This window comes from Phalangium opilio, unplaced genomic scaffold (genome assembly GCF_054372755.1).
Source record: "Phalangium opilio isolate 3A_F unplaced genomic scaffold, DU_Popi_V2 ptg000013l_1, whole genome shotgun sequence".
Lineage (NCBI taxonomy): Eukaryota > Metazoa > Arthropoda > Arachnida > Opiliones > Phalangiidae > Phalangium > Phalangium opilio.
The window spans coordinates 9,178,336-9,197,804 of record NW_028324148.1 but is presented as its reverse complement, the minus strand read 5'-3'; the positions used below and the strand labels follow the sequence as shown (position 1 = coordinate 9,197,804).

General features: G+C 36.4%; 1 protein-coding gene across 1 annotated transcript in view; it reads right to left on the bottom strand.

Moving 5' to 3' along the window:
• Positions 1-19,469, bottom strand: part of LOC149708846 (uncharacterized) — a 159,359-nt gene that overhangs the window by 72,471 nt on the left and 67,419 nt on the right. The gene's annotated exons all lie outside the window — the stretch shown is intronic.

Here is a 19,469-nt window from a genome sequence, read left to right as displayed (position 1 = left end):
CAGTTTGGAACAAGACACTAATTCAAATTTTTTTTTAAAAAAAGGAAGTAATTTTAAAAGGAAATTTTCCTCTTCGAAGTGCAGAGGGAAAATTTAATCGGGGAGTGAATTTGAAATAAAAAGGTTACACCTGAAATTGCCAAATTTACCGGATAAGAATAGAAATTCTTAATTTGGCAGGCAGAACTGAGCTTTATGGAAACGTTTATCTGTCTTTTTCGGACCCTGTTATTAATTTCTTTTGTTCGCGTGTTCGTTTCATCTTACGCCTGTAAAACGTCTGAACGATACCACTAATAAGGTGCTGACCATCAAACAGAAACGCCATTAAATTTATTACAAATTGAAACTCCCTCTCTTTTCAACGTCATGCGGGTATTAACTGGTTTAAATGGTCAGTTATGGTGAAGTAAGGAGCAATTAAATACATTGGTGAAGCGACTAGGATCAATACGTTGATATCAGAACGTTGACCTATTCATCATTTTTGCCTTCTTAAATTAAAAGGCTTATGAAATTTTAATTATGAATACTTTAACTTGAAAACATGAATCTATGTAAATAATTAAGTAAGATCAGGAGTTCATAATAACCCCCCTTCGGGGGGGAAGTACGAAACTTGCCATAGAGCTAATGGTAAAAATCGCGAACAACAAGGTTTTGTCGTTGCGCATATAAAGGACTAGCCTGTTGATGGACATACAACTTTACAATAGATTGTAGTAGTATCTATACTCCTTGGTTTTCGTTCCAAAACTTGGCTGGGAGCCTGGGATCTCCGTCGTTAAGAAAAATGGCGAGTATGTGGACGTAGAAACACGATGGTATTCTTATATTAAAGATACTGCGAATAAATTTGTCCATACCGTTTTAATTTAACCACGGAATTCTCACTCACACATATCACAACAAAACATCATTGACGATCGTTTAAATGTTTTGTAGAAAACTAGAAACCATCGCAAAGCCAACTTCTTAGCCAAGGCTTAATGTACACCGCGGCTGACAGCGCCGAAAGACGCGACTCGCGAGCCATTTTCGCTCCCAAAATCACAAGATAAAAATAGTGCAAACCCGGAATATGGGAAATTAATGCGCGTGGGGTAACTATTTCTTTGGGAGTTAAGCGGTGTATAAATCCGCTGAGCTTTACGGCGAAACTTTGTTGTTACGGGCTTTTTAACTAGTTTCGTACTTCCCCCCCGAAGGGGGGGTTATTATGAACTCCTGGTAAGATACGATCAATAAACATAAAGGATTTAGGTTTCTGTGAAGCAGATCATGGCGTTGTGTTCTGAGAGGACTGTAGTTATATAGCCACCTGAGCTAAAACGTCATCTACTTCACAGAGAAGTCTAAAGTATTGGCTCATGTACAGTTGTAGGTAGAAACATAATTAAACTGTAAATTATTCATTATATTATATTTTTTTCGAATAAAAATAAAAAACCTGTATAGCTTTGTCCTTTTCCTTGCAATTATCTGATGAAGCTAATATTTATTTAATTCTCTAATTAAACCTGAATATTTTATGTTTTTCATTAATATTTTTAACTAGCTATGTACCCTGCTCTGCACTGATGTTCTAAGGGATTGGACATCAGAAAGAGGTGCACTAGTAGGCATTAAATTGTCTTTGTTTCCACCCCTATGAAATATCTAGAAGATGTTATTTTTTAGGGAGTAAATATTTACAGCTCTAAAATTCAATTAAACCAGGCTTAATTAGGGGTTATCCATCAAGATATAATGTTAAGGGTCTGGAATTGGGCGATTTATACAGGCTTAATGACTAAGGGTTCGCGGACCCAACTTTGAGTAAGTCAACCAAACCTCTCCTAAAACCTTCCTTTAGTGTTCCTGATATCAACCATTTAGTTTGGCCAATTTTGGTATCGAATTGTGACCGAGGGGTTAGTCACTTGAATAATCAGGTGTACTAAACCGCAGAAATCTACTACTTGGTTTCTAGAATTCTAAGAAAGTCATCAGAAATCACAGTCATTCTTGTGGGTAATCAAAGGTAATCAGAAATGTACGATATCACATGAAATGTTGAGAAAATCAGAAATAATGTTTTACCAGTGACCACCTCAGTAACCACACATTTCGTGAAATAATCACACATAATCAATCGAGGAATTCGAAAATCCAAAATTAAAGTCGTAATCAGTTGAAATAAAAATAATCCCTCTATAATCACTGCAATCGAAATTCACGAAGAATCCAGTGGTAATCAAGGCATTCACCAAAAAAATCACCGGAATTCATTGGCATTCAAACAGCAATCATGCGGCAATAACGGGAAATCAGTGTAAAGATTATGGAAATACCTTAAATAATCGTAATCACAGAAATCAAGGAATTCATTCAGTAATCAACGGAATTCACATAAAAACCCAGAAATGAGAAATCATGTGTACAAAATTTTGCCCCTCAATTTTGACTAACAAACAACCTGTGCACTTTCTCAAATATTAGAATAAGATGAATTCGATGAAATTTTAAAATATTAATTAATTTCGAGGCACAGACGGTATAGTAACATTTTATTATTAGAACAGGTAATCGGGAAATTCTGGTTTTAATTTTCATCGCTTAACCAACAAATTAGAAGAGTGGGTAAGCCAAATATATAATATTAATATAGGTGAAAGCGCAAAACGTGCTCTTTGGAAACAAAGAAGCTATTACTTTGTTCTACAATAGATTATTACTCGCAGTTATTGCAAAGTAAATCTCTTGAACAAACAAGTGAGAGTTATATTGACTGTGGATTAATGGAAGACGTTTCAAGCACGCGGTATTTCACATTTTAATATTGTACCACCAATCCCTCATCTCTTTTTGCCCGCAAGGCGCTCTGTCGAGGTGCTTATTGCTTCAAATACGTGGTAGCTTCAGGCGTTAACAAATGCTAGTTATTATTCAAATTTAACGGCGTTTTTCTACAGTGAAGGGTTTAACTTTATGCGTCAAAACATTTGGACCTTCATATGCCCTTAAGCTTGAGGGAATAAGATCCATGGGAGAGGTTAAGGGATAACGACGGTCATTTGCTGTTTCTAACCTTTCCTTTACCCGTGTACGGTCTTCAGTAACGAAATTATGTTTATCCCTATAGACCATTTCTATAATGTAACTAGGAGAGGCAAAATTAGGTCTTCCATCTCACTTTTTGGCAAAATACACTTCAGTGTGCCCTAATTATCGCAACCCTCTCACGAAAGTCTGTACTTTCGAGCATCGTTGTGTGTGCGCACCAGAGACAGTGTCTAACAATCGTATTTGTAATTTTATAGGTCTCTTGCGTTTCCAACCACTATCACCATGAATTTTTTAAAGGTAACGTTCAGGAGGAGTCCATTTAGTGGTACCATAGCCAACTCGAATACGACACTAACGGACATAAGCTGCTCTTACCAAGTATTTTGGACTGCTTTTCTATAAGTTTTCAGACATAGAACATCCGTAAAGGTTGTACAGTATTTTTTTGTAGCAAATATTAATTGGCTTAATTTCAGAGTATTTATTTAAATTGGAAACGTGGAAGAAAATAGTAAGAATACGGTTTACCACTCCGAGTGACGATGACCAGTCACCAAGCGAACGTGATCAAGTTAGCTATGCCAAAAACAAAATCCTTCTCTCCATAAATGGCGGCCGATCACGTGATCATTTTTTTCCCGCAGAAAACTACGCGAAATTCTTAAGACACACGCGTCGCTGAAATGGACTAATACTATGGAGTATGAAAACCAAAAAATTGGGTGGACCACCTAATTACCCGTAGCTGTCATTAGGATACCCTTATAAGTGTTAAATCTGGAAGGCGCTAGTTACTTAACAAAAGAAATTATTTTGTGGCTTCCCGTATATAGCACATGATTTTCTTTAATATGTTTATACTCCCTTTATAAAACGGAATAAATAAATTTTAAAAGTGTTTATCAGATTATCAAGCAATTAGCTTCAAATCGGAAGGTCCAATTAAGTGTTACGTTTCCGACACATTTTCTCTAATGATTTACTTCCCTTATAGATTCACTATAGCAACGTATTAAATTGTCATATTTTATAGCAGTAATATAATAAAAGGTTAACAGTTTAAGATTAGATTACTTAACAGAGATAACATTTTCAAGGCTCGCATTTCTGAAGAAATTTTTATTCACTTTTTTCTAAACTATACTCTTGAGAATATATTCGAATAGGATTTGTTTAAATGCCCCTTTTTTCAAGACTAGCTACGAAACAAAACTGGTGTACAAACAGGAAGAGAACTTAGGCCTCAAACAATATAAACCAGGAGAGAGCCATTTATCCCGTAGAGACTTTTACTTGTATAAGCAAGTAAAATGCCCTATTGACGGACAGATAATCAACACCCAGTTGAATACGCTTAACCTAGAAGGTTGGCAGAAAGGTTACAGGGACGCATGCACTAAGAAAGCTTTTTCGCAATCCGTTGCCATCTTGAAAAATGTCAGCCAAAAATGTAAAAATCTTCCTCGAGCGATTTCTTTAATATTTAGAGCTCGGCATTTTCGATCAATTATCCACTTTATTTTATCTTTATCCATAGTCCATACCCGAAAATTATCCACAGAACTTACATGTTAAATCGTATTATAATCCACAAATTTGTTTATAAATAATCGGTTATCCACCAATTTGTGGATAATGGATAGAAAATGCCGAGCTCTAATTATAGCCTAGACGGGTTAAACTTGCCGCCATCTTTCAAAAAAGTAAAAAATGTCCCGATGGGCTAAGGGGCCACGTGGCCCACGCCGGGTCTCTTGCTTCAAGTCTCAAAAACATGCATTATTTAAATATCATATTTTCAATAAATTAGAGCATAAGTTTATAAGATATGTTCCATAAGTATGACACTTTGTATACTTCGTAATGCTAGAGACTTACTGAGAGCTAGTTCGAGAACGACACGAGAATTGGCTACATCCGGTTTTGCAGCCCATCTTCCTATTTAGCCTGTACTAAGACTTTGACAGGCGAGAATCTACGACGTTTCACCTACGTCACTTCATGACAAGCTCTCAGTTATGAGTGACAAACTTATGGAACATATCTTATGAACTTATGATTAGAGGTGTACACGTATTCATACAGTAATATATGAAAAGAAGGCAGATGTTCCTGTAATTGAAGGACTGTTAGTCTTTATATCCATTCAAATATATTTTCGTCTCCACGTGTTTTTCTTAGTAACTATTCGCATGCCATTTCATACATTATCAAAAATAGATTAATGTAATAAAAAACGTTGGACGTAGCGAAGTCCCTACTCGTGGTGGTTATGGTTTATCATTTCAAAACTCGGGCAATCCATCTTTCAGTGATGGATACGGTAAGGTAAATAAATAATTCATTACAGAGCAAGAAAAACCACATATTTAGAGTAACTATTGAAAGAAATATCAGAAGTGAAAGTTAAATATATTTTTAAGTCAGGAAAAGTTCCTAGAGGCGATAGTTTAAAAATTAATCCAAAAATAGTTAAAATTATATGGCATTTTTTTTCGTTTTGGTTTTCAACCCCTGCCTATTGTATAGTGAATTATTTTAATTAGCCAAATAGATTCATGAATTCCATTTTTAACCACTAGAAGTCACGTTATACGACTATTGTTGGCGGAGCCAAAGTATAAGCAGACGACGTTTCCCAGTAAAATATGCTAGGATGATACCAGGGAGAAATGGGTAGAAATGATGATGGGCGACCTGCGGCACTGAAACTCTTCCACTGTACCTTGCGCACGTCACTATCCTTTGGTAAGACATTGTTAAGTGCTGCCGCGTAGCGCCATTGTATTTGTATGAGTACTAGCTTCTATTTTTACGATTCTGTAGAAACGGGATCTTTTAATTTAAGAAAGATTTATCCAGCCCCTAGCCATCTTGGACAATGGCGTCAAGTAATATGAAACACCTACCACATAAAATACCTTAGGTGGTATTATATTTATTCGTTCACTATACCCTATAGACAGAATATTGGACTTTTGGTTTAAATTTGCCAACATAAAACATCTCTGCACAATTTATCCACTTTGACCACTGTTTCTTTTGTGACTATTATTTAGTAAACTGGTTAAATACTTCTACCAAATGTGGATGAGAGGGAAAGTATGACAATGGCCATAGAGCCTGTGTTAAAAAACGCGGACATCAAAGTTTCGCCAATAACCATTTAGTTTACTAGTGACTGATGGACTTGCAAACTCGCGACTGAAAGTAGTTCAGACATTTATGCTCCTTGGTTTAACCATAACCCACTCGATCACGCGAATCACCATAGCTAAATTGCCGAGATTTATTTTAAACGTATCTAGTTTTATGTGCTCTTCTATTGCTTCGATAACCTTTCTTAAATCCATATTATTCCTTCAAATACCTTTTAAAACATTACCAGCGACTCTGTCCTGACTACAAACACAAATCGAGGAAGTTCTAGCATACAAAATAGCAGACGACGGTAACCGCGTAACCGCGAATTAACACAAGACTTTTTTAAAGGGAGTGAACAGGCCCAGTATAGCTACGCCAATAAAACGGTCAACTACGGCGAAACTCTGATGACTCGCGACTTTTGGCCATTTTCATACTTTTCCTCTCATCCACTTTTGCTTCTACACACTTGTATGGATTTTAGTTTGAATTTGCGACGATCTGAAATGACAGCCCTAAATTAACCCAAACATTCTGACGTTATGGCTGTGGTATACATTTTAGCCACTTTAAGGTAGAATTACACCGGCACAGTCGAGGGGCCTTGCGACAACAATAAAATAAATTTTAATAGGCCCTTGCTATGAATATGTTTCATTAAATATGTATAAAAGTTCCTATATTGCTAAGCTTTATAACCCTTGTGAAATTGCAATGGTAGCTCAATTATTAGAGGGAATTATTTCAGACCCTCATAACGTCTCTTCTGTTGGAAGGGTCGTTAAAGAGGCGTGCCACGAAGGTTGTTTCAAAAGGTAAGCTGTACAATTTCCATTATACTTTGATACCTTGTCAAAACTGACGCAACAGATATACGAATTTCCTCTAACAATACATTTTCAAAAACAAAGACTAATTATCATTCCCAAAATATTTTAATCTCTGCCTTCTTTTTTTGGTAAAGCCAATTTTTGTTAAATATTTTGTTGTCTATCTATAATCTATATACATGAATCATAAGTTTATAAGATATGCTCAATAAGTATGACACTACCTATACTTAGTAATGCTAGAGACTTACAGCTCGAGCTAGTTCGAGAACGACTGTACTAAGCCTTTTACGGTGCCGCACCAGGCGTCACTTTACGAGAATCTATGACGTTTCACCAACAACACTTCGTGACAAGTTCTCAGTAACCAGTGACAAACTTATGAAACATATCTTATGAAATTATGATGTAATATTTTAATTGCAAGGATATTTTTAAAAAAATTTAACGAAGATCGATGCCATTTTAAACGGATTGGAGTTAAAAAATTTTCCTTGTCTCAAAATTAGTTAAAACAAAAACAACCCAGAATGTTCGAAACCGCATTATGGAAAATTAAAGTCCCATCCCAATTATGATGGGTTTTCACCAGTTTTAAAAGCGGCCCATTCTTATTTTTTAAAGTTAATTAACACTCAATTTTTGAAGTCCAAATTCATTTTTCAGTCAAACCTGGGTTCACTGAGCTAGCGCACATTTAAAAAGTGGTATTTATTATGTGGGCGCTTTTCAACACCTGGTGAGGTCTAAGTAAGCGTGATTCTCAGTTGCAGTTATTCTGGGAAGAGGTCAAGAAGATATAGGGACTGAGTGCTTAGCAACGCCCGCGACATTCAGGATTCTCAATAACAATATTCAAGATATCTTAGGAAGCATCCTGGTCTTTTAATCATCCATCTCTATACAATTCCTGTTTATAGAATGAAATAAGTAAACGTCGTTTTCGCATTCATTTCCTTAGATAAGATCTGATACCGACTGTAATGCTTAAAGATGGTTTTTAAAAACTAACTTAGCTTAATTTATTTAAGAAAAGATTTTTCCGGAAAATTAAATCATTTTAATTTTAAATTTGGAAAAATAACTGATAAAAATATATTAAATTATAACAGCATATTCTCAAATTCATAGACTTTACCTTTACCTTCACTATACAGTATCTGTCCTTGTCAGCTTAAAAACTAATCGTCCAGGCCAGTAGGCCGAAAATATGTATGTGAGTGAATCCCTTTGCTGGGAATAACCTATTGAGTCTACAGATGTATACTTATGAGTAATATGTAACCTAAGACCATTTTTGTGTTTCCCCTTAGAAGGTTAATTTAAATAATTGAAAGCTTACCAATCGTGTAAGAACAGCCATCAAGTTGAAAAGTGGCACTTTTGCACTTTTTAAATTGTTTCGGATCTTTTCTGTGCGCCATCTATAGTTACGTTTTGGCAGAGTTAAGGTTTTTCAGTTGGCTTTATCCAACACGAGGTTCACTCACTATTAAGTTACTACTTTCAAAGCGCGGGATATTTTGTCAGCCTTTATAAACCCATCAACATCTTAAAACATGCACTTAGAACACGTATGAAATTCTCTAAGTAATATTGAACACCTATCTAACACTAAACAGTCACAATTTAAATACATTTTGCGTTACATTCTTCGAGGAAGTGACGTTAGCCTTTGTAGAGTATAGTTGTTGACAAACGAGTACGTTAAACCTGACAAGAGATGTTAGCTAGTGGGAGTCAGAAGGCTAGATTTTTTTTCTCTTTCCAAGAGCTTCGAAAAGGTTTCGCAGAGTCGCGCAGCTGTTTGAGAAGACCTTCAGAAACACAGCGCGACGCCAAAACAGAAAAGAAAAAGCTTCGTCAATGTTGAACACTTGTCACATTCAGAAAACGAGTCTGAACTACCGCCCTACCACAGTCGATAATAAGCGGAAGAAACGAGATAATGTCTATAATAATACGCCGGTTCTTCTTTTCGAAAGAGAAGCGAGGATTAAGCTTCAGACTGATTCGCTCGTAAGCCGCTCGCCGATTGAACGGCCCGCTGCTTCATCCTAGCTAGCGTTGACTAACTCTTTCTAGGGCAACGTACGCTATAGCCTGATTTTCTCCGAAACTTCGATTCCGCGCTCCTGAAGAGATATTGCGCCGCTTCTACCGATGTATGTACATCCTTTCTCTGACGTAATACAGAGTCTACGCAAGCGCATTATCGATCATAATAAAATTTATGTGCTTATGCACAAAGTATCGCCTCAAATTTTTTGGTGCGCCTTATAAACCAACTGTTGCATTGTGTAGCGTTTATTATAACGGTCTGTGTGAGTAACGTCGGTTGTGGACTAATGTTGATCTAGACAGACTAAAACTTCCAGAGCCTATATTACTTGTATATCCTGGCGTGAGAGAAGAAGTCTCTTATCGGGTGGAATCTTGAAAGTGGAATTTATATTCAATAATCATGCCCCGTAAAATAGCTTTACTTTCCATTTGAAATGTGGATTATTTTAGATCATACTCCACTATATTAAATTGTACAGTTGAAAAAAAATATAAATCACACTTCAAGTTAGTTAAAAAAAACCAAATCAATTTGTTTTCAATTTTTTACTGTTAATACTTGATTTATAAGGTCAAGATGGAAAATTCGAAAAAAGGTGGTTTGCATAACACATTTAGAAACATGAATTTCATGATTTAATAACTAAAATTTAAGAAAATAAAGTGAATTAAACCCTTATTGATACCTAAGGGAACGTACTATATTTGGTTAAAACATTAATACGCTTAAATATACATGATTAGTTATCTTCGACTGGTCGACGAAATTAACGTAATCGAAGTTCGAATTTTCCGTATATCTTGGAAATCAATTAACTTTGCCTTAAAGTTTGCCCAATAATGTAATCAATGTAAGGAAATTCCTTACACAAATATAGAGAGAGGTTTGTGTCAACAAAAATACTGTAAATAAATTGAAAGTATCCATGGGAATGTTATGCAAACAAATACTTTGTTTTATGGTTAATTTAAAATTGGATGTAATCATTTTTGAGGAAGGTTTAGGTTTCAATTAATGAGGCTGTAATTGAAGTAAAGCTCAGAAAATTTAAGAAGATATTCTAAAAGTCGATGTGTTTTTAATGTGACAAAGATCTGAATCGAAACCGAAAAATGCTGGGTTCTATGGGCTATTTTAAGTTGAAAATGTTCAGCCATAAGGGCTGAAGTAAATCAGTTATGAATGAAGTCTTAAGGGATGACAAATAAATTAGCATTGTCCTCCAGTTAAATGAAAATTGTCATCCGTAAAACACTCCAATCAAGAAAAATGGTACCTGTCCCTTATTAACAGAGACGAAAAATACCGAGGGGCTGGTCACTCAGTGTAATAGGTGTACACGGCTGTACCTTCGACTGTACTAAATTGTTTACGCTGTAATCTTTAAAATCCCTCTCCTTGACAGTGCTAAACTGATTAAAAGTATTCAGTAATCGGTGTACAAGAGCTTTGACAGTAATTAGACCCCTCGAAAAATATTGTCAAGGTCAGATAACTTGACATTATACCTCAAAAGAACAGCATCTTTCTAAATATAAAAGGAAAAATATTAGCCCTCGATTTTAAGACCAATTAAATGCTAATTATTTTGTAATAAGGGATAATTTATTTTTCCTTGTATATTTGGAAAATGCCGTTATTTTAAGGTATAATGTTATGCATACCTGAACTTTTCCTTTAAAGGAGCAGAGACAATTTTTTTTTGAAAAATGTCTTATGTTGGTTATGGTAAACATTGACTCAAATTGAAATTACTAAGGGAAGGCTTAGTATTATCAGAAGTGAGATGAGACTAGAAGTACTGAGCTAACCAAATTCTTCACTCGGCGAAAGTGAATATTCTTGATAACACACCAACGGTTGGCCCTCTAGTAGCGGTTTCTGAATTTTCCCTCCAAAACGTGAGACGCTCGTGGAGGTAGACGGCCGAACTAGATTCAAGGACCCGCGTCCGTGTTCCGCGGCTTTAGGTTGAGGGAAAGGGGGTAGGAAATGTTTTTGGAACTCGACCAATTTTTTTCTCTCTAGTGTAGGCGCGATGGAAGCGGCATAAAATCCTCAAATTTGTTCACTAGTGCCAGGATCTACTACCAATGCTAGAGCCCTTCACTTCTAGTCTCATCTCACTTCTGGTATTATTTAATATGAATAATACAATGGACATTTGATGTACCTTATTGCGAAGGAATTAATTAATGGTAAGCTCTAGTATAGTCATTAGTGGTGTTGTTATCAAGTCAACGCGTGAGAGATTTTGGTCTTGGATCATTTCCAGAGATAAGCAACCTAAGCTTAAGTCCACGCCACCTCTTAGCGAAGTCGCGAGATATATAGCAAGACACGCGTTTTGAATTCGTGACATCATAAGAAATTTGCGAAATTTAACTAGCTACGAGAACATAATACGAGTAGGCTTCAAAGCAGGTGCTTAAACAATTTAAAAAAGTTTTATATAACTTAGTTTATCTATCTAAATAAAGCAGATCAAATATGAATTAAATAAAATGTACCCCTTTATATATCAAAGGTTATCCAAAAATTTATAACTTGTTACCGTTTATCAATAAAACTTAATTTGCCTAACTTGTAACGCTGAAATTTAATGCAATAGTAAATAGCATTAAAATTTAATTGGATCTTTTAGTTAGAGCGGCAGGTAACTCAGTTTGCTCAGAGTAAATTGTAACAAATATAATTAAAAATGAATCACTGCTCCGTGGAATGTACGATAATGGTTTTGAAAGCAATTTATTTAATCAGTATATTCATTTTAGCATTTTAAAAATTTTAATTGAATTACGTGTTTGTATAAAATGGATAGTGGTAGTAAATTTTTATTCTAGCTCAAGCTGATATTGTTTTGAGAAAGTTGTTTGTTTGTTATTAATGTACTGCCACAAATCGTTACTGAATATGACGAAACTGCATGGTTGATATCAGTAAAGCCATGTTCACACCTACAGGAGAAAACTGTTCAAAGCGATTCAAAACGCTTCCAAACGTAAGTGTGAACAAAACTGAAGATCGAGAAACTAATTACAAATGAGGTTCCTAGAAATCTGGTTTGGAAGCTAGTTCCGAGTTTCATGGTGGTCTTAAGTTGCCTTAGCAGACAGCGTTAACTAAAGTAATAGCAGACAGCATTAATAGAAGTGTACTAAAATGTGAACCTCTCCTGTTGAAATAGCTTGAGACTGGTAATGAAGGCGGTTTCAAAAGTAGTTGGGCCAACCAGTTCTAATCCAATTCCTTTGTTACTGTGAATAGAGGTAGATTTAATTTTAGAAGTAGGATTGAAGAACAGTAATCTGGGCGCGCGTCATAGTCCCGAACCCCCTTCCACGGGACGGAGGGGTGTGAAAAAAGAGGCGGGTCAAAGTGACAGAGGTAAAAAGGAACTACGTATTTTTCACCGTCCCCGTCAGCCACGTCATCAAAACATAGTTTAAGTGAGCCAGAAAGATAGTTTAAAATTTTCGTTACGTGTTGGAGGGAGGGGCTCTATGCTGGGCTTTGAGTCGGACTGAAGTAAACACTAACCGTTCTCCATTCCTACTTCTAAAATTACATCTATCCCTGGTGTAAACAAAACTGATAATCGAGAAACTAATTACAAATGAGGTTTCTAGAAATCTGGTTTGGAAGCTAGTTCCAGTGTTTCATAGTGGTCATAAGCTTCCTTAGCAGACAGCATTAACTAGACCTATAACATTTTAGCTTTATTATTAAGTCCGACCTAATTAAGGATCGTTTCATTAAATTTTAAAATTTTTAAAAATGTTAATTTCTTTGATAAAAATGAAATTCCAGACATATTTTATAAAGAGTGGGCCCAAAGTGGTATTGTCTACATAAACCGGAAACTCTCTTGGCCCAGTAGATTGGCTACTGTTGAAGTAATATATTGCAAAAACTAAGAAATATGTTAAAAAATGTAGTATTTATCAAGCATGAATATAGAAATGTTTTGAATTGACAGGATTCAAAATAATCTTTCAATGTCAGGAAACTTGTTATCTTTCTCAAGGCAAATGTTTCGAAGGAACTGTAGCTTTTGTATATCAGAAAAAAATAGAAGAAACAGAGAATTAATCTCTTGTTGTGTATAAGAATGAAACTTTCGATATGTACAAGGGTACTGTATAGTAAACTTACGTCGCTTGAGCTAACGTAGGCCTATATGATAAATGTTTGTCCCACATATCGAACTATCATCTTGGCACTGTTGGGAGTGCTAGAATTCTCTGTGTAAACTCAATAAAATCCAACTGTGAAATTTAAAAGTCGTATTGGCTGTTGCGACAAGATCTTGCGACATTTTGTTATTTATTATTTAATTTAATTTAGAATATTTATTAAGGTTCGATTGTCTAGGGTTTTTATAATTTTGATTATTAAATGTCAGCATTGGTAAATTAAAAATAAGGGAACATGACTCGGGGAATTAAACTTGGAAACAACGTGTTTATTCAAATAATAAAAACAGGAAATTGTAATGAGGTTTAACATAATAACTTATAATCTTAATAGTTCAAAAACAGTTCATATTAAGTTTAGGCTGGTTAACCCCTGAAGATTTCAAAGTTTTTGTCACTCACGGTTATTTACGCGTGTTGGTTGTCCTTGTTCTTTAGTTGTTCGAACGCGTGGAGAGATCTCGCCGATGCTGGGGCACCATTGGTGCCGGACGGTTCGGTACTTGGTTCCGTACGGTCCTCAAGATGTGTTCGGCCGGAGCTTTGGTGTTTAACGGCAATGACTCAGCGTTTCATCCAGGATACCTCGTTAGGCTGTTCGTTACTTTTTGGACGGCCATCGGTTATTCGGTTGTTTAAGAGTCCGAGCTCTGAGCTTTAGAGAAAGCTAGCGAGTTAGAGATAGTCTAGATCTAAACTAAACTGTTGTCTATTGTTTGTGCCCGGCTTTTATAGCCGGTACCTTGTCCTTTTCCATGAAAAGCTCGACAGCGATTGGGTAGAAGTTTTTGCGCTTTCGTCAGAAAGCCGGACCGTGGTTGGTTGGTTTCTTTTATCAAACCCGAATATTCCGAGTGCGACCTTTGACCCGTTGGGTCGTGGGTCATCCAACTTTGCAGGTGTTCGCATCGCGTACGACTTCGCGCACTTTTTGTTGACCACAGGGGTCCGTGATAAAGGATGGGGTTAACCAGGGGGGTGTAACCAGCCAAGGGAAGTTTTTATAAAATCAATATAATATAATGCTTTGAAAGCATTTCTTAAGGTTAAATAAATATATATAGGTTCAAGAGTGGGTATTGAATGGTATAAAGTTCAAAAGTGGATATTAAATGGTATAAAATTCGTCACAATTGGGTAGAAGTTTTTGCGCTTTCGTCAGAAAGCCGGACCGTGGTTGGTTGGTTTCTTTTATCAAACCCGAATATTCCGAGTGCGACCTTTGACCCGTTGGGTCGTGGGTCATCCAACTTTGCAGGTGTTCGCATCGCGTACGACTTCGCGCACTTTTTGTTGACCACAGGGGTCCGTGATAAAGGATGGGGTTAACCAGGGGGGTGTAACCAGCCAAGGGAAGTTTTTATAAAATCAATATAATATAATGCTTTGAAAGCATTTCTTAAGGTTAAATAAATATATATAGGTTCAAGAGTGGGTATTGAATGGTATAAAGTTCAAAAGTGGATATTAAATGGTATAAAATTCGTCACAATCTCAATAAAAACCAAAGTTCATAGCTAAAAACAAAAAGAATACTTCATTCAAGTTTGCTAAGGCCCGACCCTCTTCTGCGTATGATTGCCGTTAGGACTGTACCACATGTAACATACGTGAATAGGCTCAAATATTTGCAGATGCTAGCTTCAGTACTAAGAATTAACGTTTCGTGCTATTTTCCATAAACCTTTGACCTCAAAAAGTTGTTCGCTGATTGGCTGGTTGATGTAAGGGTTCGGATGAGGGTTGTTTTCTGCTCATATTACATGGCCTCTGTAGCCAAAGACTGGGAACTGTGAACGAACTACACTTTTTTGTATCTTTTGATAAAACGTTACACCAAGAAGTGATATCTAGTTTATTAGGGAGAAGGTATAAGATGCCTAAGTATTCGCGCGCCATAGTTTCAGTCCCCCTTTCAAAAACTAAAGGGGGGGGGCGTAGAAGGAGGCCGAGCTATTTCGCCTCTCCTCGGTCGGAAAATACGTAATTTTCGTCATTCGCGTCGCGCTGACGTGAGTTCTCAAGAACTAATGAGATGCTGCTTGTAATTTAGAGGCGGGGATTAACTCCGGACCAACGTTTGGACTAGAGATAAAGCTGGAAATGTGGCGAATTTATACCTTCTCCCTAGTAAACTAGATATCACTTCTTGGTTACACAAAGTACAATAGCAGCCTAGCTCAGGATGGGCGAATTTATCAAAAACCGAAACGGAAACAGAGGGGCTGCCGGAAATATATATTCAGCGTTTCTTATTTTCTTGATTACTATAGTGGTGATATTCGTTGAGGCAGAAGTAAGATGAGACTAGAAGTGAAGGGCTCTAGCATTGATAGTAGATCGTAGCACTAGTGAATAAATTTGAGGATTTTATGCCGCTTCCCACGCGCCTACATTACTGAGAAAAAAATTGGTCGAGTTCCAAAAACATTTCCTACCCCCTTCCCCTCAACCTAAAGCGGCTCCTTGAATCTAGTTCGACCGTCTACCACCGCGAGCGTCTCACGTTTTGGAGGGAAAATTCAGAAACCGCTACTAGAGGGCCAACCGTTCTTGTGTTATCAAGAATATTCACTTTCGCCGAGTGAAGAATTGGGTTAGCTCAGTACTTCTGGTCTCATCTCACTTCTGGTTGAGGTATAGTTTATTTGTTTCAGCGCCCATTTCTGACTCCTATATTTGGTAAGTTTATTTCCAAGTACATTTCACTAAAGGGACTACAAAAGTTTCCTTCCCTCTTTCTCAGCTGTGAGTCAAGTGCTGATTCTAACTGTCTTTCTTTTTGCAGCCACCCCCGAACTGACGACACTGGTTTAACGGCATAAAATCCCTTTAGTGAAAACCATGTATTGTTACTAAAGACGACTTCTCAGCTCTTATACGCTTGTCGTTGCGTGTAATGTTATTACAGTCGAATTTTGGGAGGCTCGACCTTGTTAAACCCAGGCAGGGCGTCTTTCCGGTTAAGGCGTATTCGGCATTTTGCGCCTGTGCAGATGAAGATAAAGCACTAAAGAGATAAATTCTAGTCTCTATAAATCATTTGTCTATAGTTCGATAGGTAAGGAGACACGTACCCGGCTAATGACGTCAAAGCCACTTTTCTTACTTCTTACCTTTTCATCTTGGTGCCTGTGACCAAGAGGGAGGGTTCTGTTTACTTTATTACCAGATTAATGAATTTTTAAAAATTAGCAATATGCGTGTAAGACAAGCGAGATATGGAGTTTTTCCGTAGAAATAATCCCTCGGTATACCCTATTTTGTTCAGAAAAGACAAGCCAATAAAAAGATTTTAGTGCGGTGTTAATCCTTCGTATCTTCACCGAGGGCAAGGCTTAACGGTCTCCTAATTCACCGAGAGTCGGAAGCTAGGCGAAATATTTGGCTAAAGCTTAGTGGAAGACTTCGTCACGTATACTTATAGATCGAATATATTCCGGGTAAGCCAACAGTGCTATCTGGTAGAGTTCCCCCTAATCAGTGTAGCCAAAAGAAATTATAGTCGATAAATGTTCCATATAAACTAATGACGCGCTTAACCCTCTTCTCGTCGTTCGACGCGGTATATCAGCTCTCAAGCTCCCGTCACTATGGGAACGGGGACGATGGTGTCCCCACCCTCGTGCCTCTTCCTACGTCATACTTGAATTTTACCTTCGTACCTTATTCTCGCCTCTTTGAAACCCGTCAACATCACTTAAAATAAGAGTGGCAAATCTGGTGTAGTCGAAGCATATGCTGCCAATTTTCAGATACGTGTGTCGTTATATAATCTCAACTTAGCTTATTGAAACAGAGTTTCGTGTGGTCTTTGGAGTGTTTGTTGGTGTGTAGAAATCATTGGGTACACGCGAAACAATAAGAAGGATTGTTAGAGAAAGTGGTTAAGAAAAAATCCGCCACAAACTCGTATACATAGATTAAAGACATGGAAGATTCATACCATTTACACCAGGAGGACAGGCTACCTGGCAATACAATTTTGTCCGCCAATTAGTCAGCCTCCTGGTGTAAATGGTATGAATACTTCAAGACTGAAAACTATGTATAGGCATAGTAATTAATACAATTATGGGGCTTGTGGCTTTACGCAACGTTTACTGACAATAACTGTGGCTAATTGCACACGCCCTCTATTGCCAGCTTCTATAGAGAAACAGGAGATCACACTTATGGTATTAATGCCACAAAACGTTAAAAGGTTTTCTGACACTGTAACTGTACATTCTAAATTAGGGCCAATATCTTCGTGAGAGGATTGTCCACGAAAACCCAATTCTTTCGTACGATTCTTAATGTTAGCACGGTTGCAATATTCAATTTATTTCGAATTTTCTTTAAAACCTCTGATGTTTAACATTATGACGATGTTAAGGTAATGCACGTAGCTGTTAACAATTAGTGATCGTAATTTTCTTGTTATAAAAGATAACTTTCCTTGAGGATATTTATTTTTAAAGGCCTTGTGTCAGTCTAATCGCTATTCGACAAAACTGGTTGTTTTTAGATGATTCGTAATCATATTTAAAAATGTAATAATGCAAATTTATAATTTATCGCCTGATTACAGAAATTTTGACATGTTTAACGAATATTATGTGAAAGTGACGACCCTACAAGCCTGATTAGTGCGGTGACGTGCAATAAAAAAAAATAGTTTTCTACTCCCTTTAAAATTAGCCGCTCAGTGGTGCCATTTTGCAGTCGTTAAAAATGATTTATTGGATCCATAATTCCCCAGATATTATACTCGATTATTTTACCAATGTTCCTTATAAGATGTCTTGAAGTTCCAATTATTACATCCAAGATAAGTAGTAATTTAAAACGTCGTAAACGTTTATTGACCGATAATGTACCAGTACAAAGCGCTATGCCATCTTCTGGCATAGCAATAAAATAACAAAATTGAACATGCAAACTAAACTAAAATGATACATAAAAATAAAAACTTTTAAAGGGTTATTTGGTACTTAATAAAAAGACTAAATTATTGCACTCAGTCATAGAAGCGTTTAATACATTAAATATTCTCTACGTGAAACTTAATGGTGTGTGCTCTAATTAATATAAGTACAAAAATAAAGTAAAACATAACCTTGTAAGGAACTTTTCTGTTATTATTTGCTATAGTTCTAAGCCTGGGTTCATGTATAGTTAAAAATTTGAAATAAAAGCTAGTGCTGAAGAAAAAAACAAGATGTCTCCACACACAAGGAAAAGATTACTCTATAGAAAGGGGTTTGTTGTCACTACTGAAATCACTCTTTTGATTTTGCTATTATAATTTCCGTCGATTTCATTCAATTTCGAAATAGGGGACTGATATTGAAATCAATCCTGGATTCCACCACAAACAAATCCACAAAGCTTAACGTTACTACCATATTTCTCTTAATGGCAGTACTACTTATGCAAACGTCATACTCTTCTAGCTATTAGCATATTTCTTTTACAGACCAGGGCAAACTATTAGCCTCACCTTAGATATACATCATACGATGTGGCTTAAAAAATTAAAAGTATACAAAGCCTACAGTGTCGTTTAATAATTCTAGATTACTTAAACCTACGAATTCTACTCAAGTATGTAATGCATTACAGCAGTCCTTGGGCCCAGTTACCCCCTAGTGTTCAAAATAATAAACGTGTCCTTGGACTCTTCCCCCATTTTAGCTTTCCTATAGATTTGTAATAAATAAATAGGTCCCGAGGACCAGTAATCCCCACATCTATAGTTTATAAACTTCTACAAGCAATTAATAAACTGGTTTTGAAACAGATAAAGTGTGCAGACTTTCCTGTACTGCTAGTAATATTTATCACACTGACTCTGCGTCATCAATACAGCGACTTTTTACTGTAAGAATTCGTCCGACCAACTCCACCCTTCGTGCCTTTATGGTACTAAAAATACCTTCACTACTAATATTTTTTTTAAATATCAGCAGTTATACAGTGTGCAACAGATGAGACTATTAGAATAACACTTATTTTACGTAAAATAATCGGTATGATAGATATTGATAATACAATTTATAAATATTTTATATTAAACGACTTAGAGGATGTAGTTTAAACCTACAAAGCTAATAAATAATATTGTCGAAATATTTAAGTTATTGTTACCGTGTGATGAAGTTTCAGAAAGTTCCTCAGTCTCCATTTTCTGAGCGGATTACA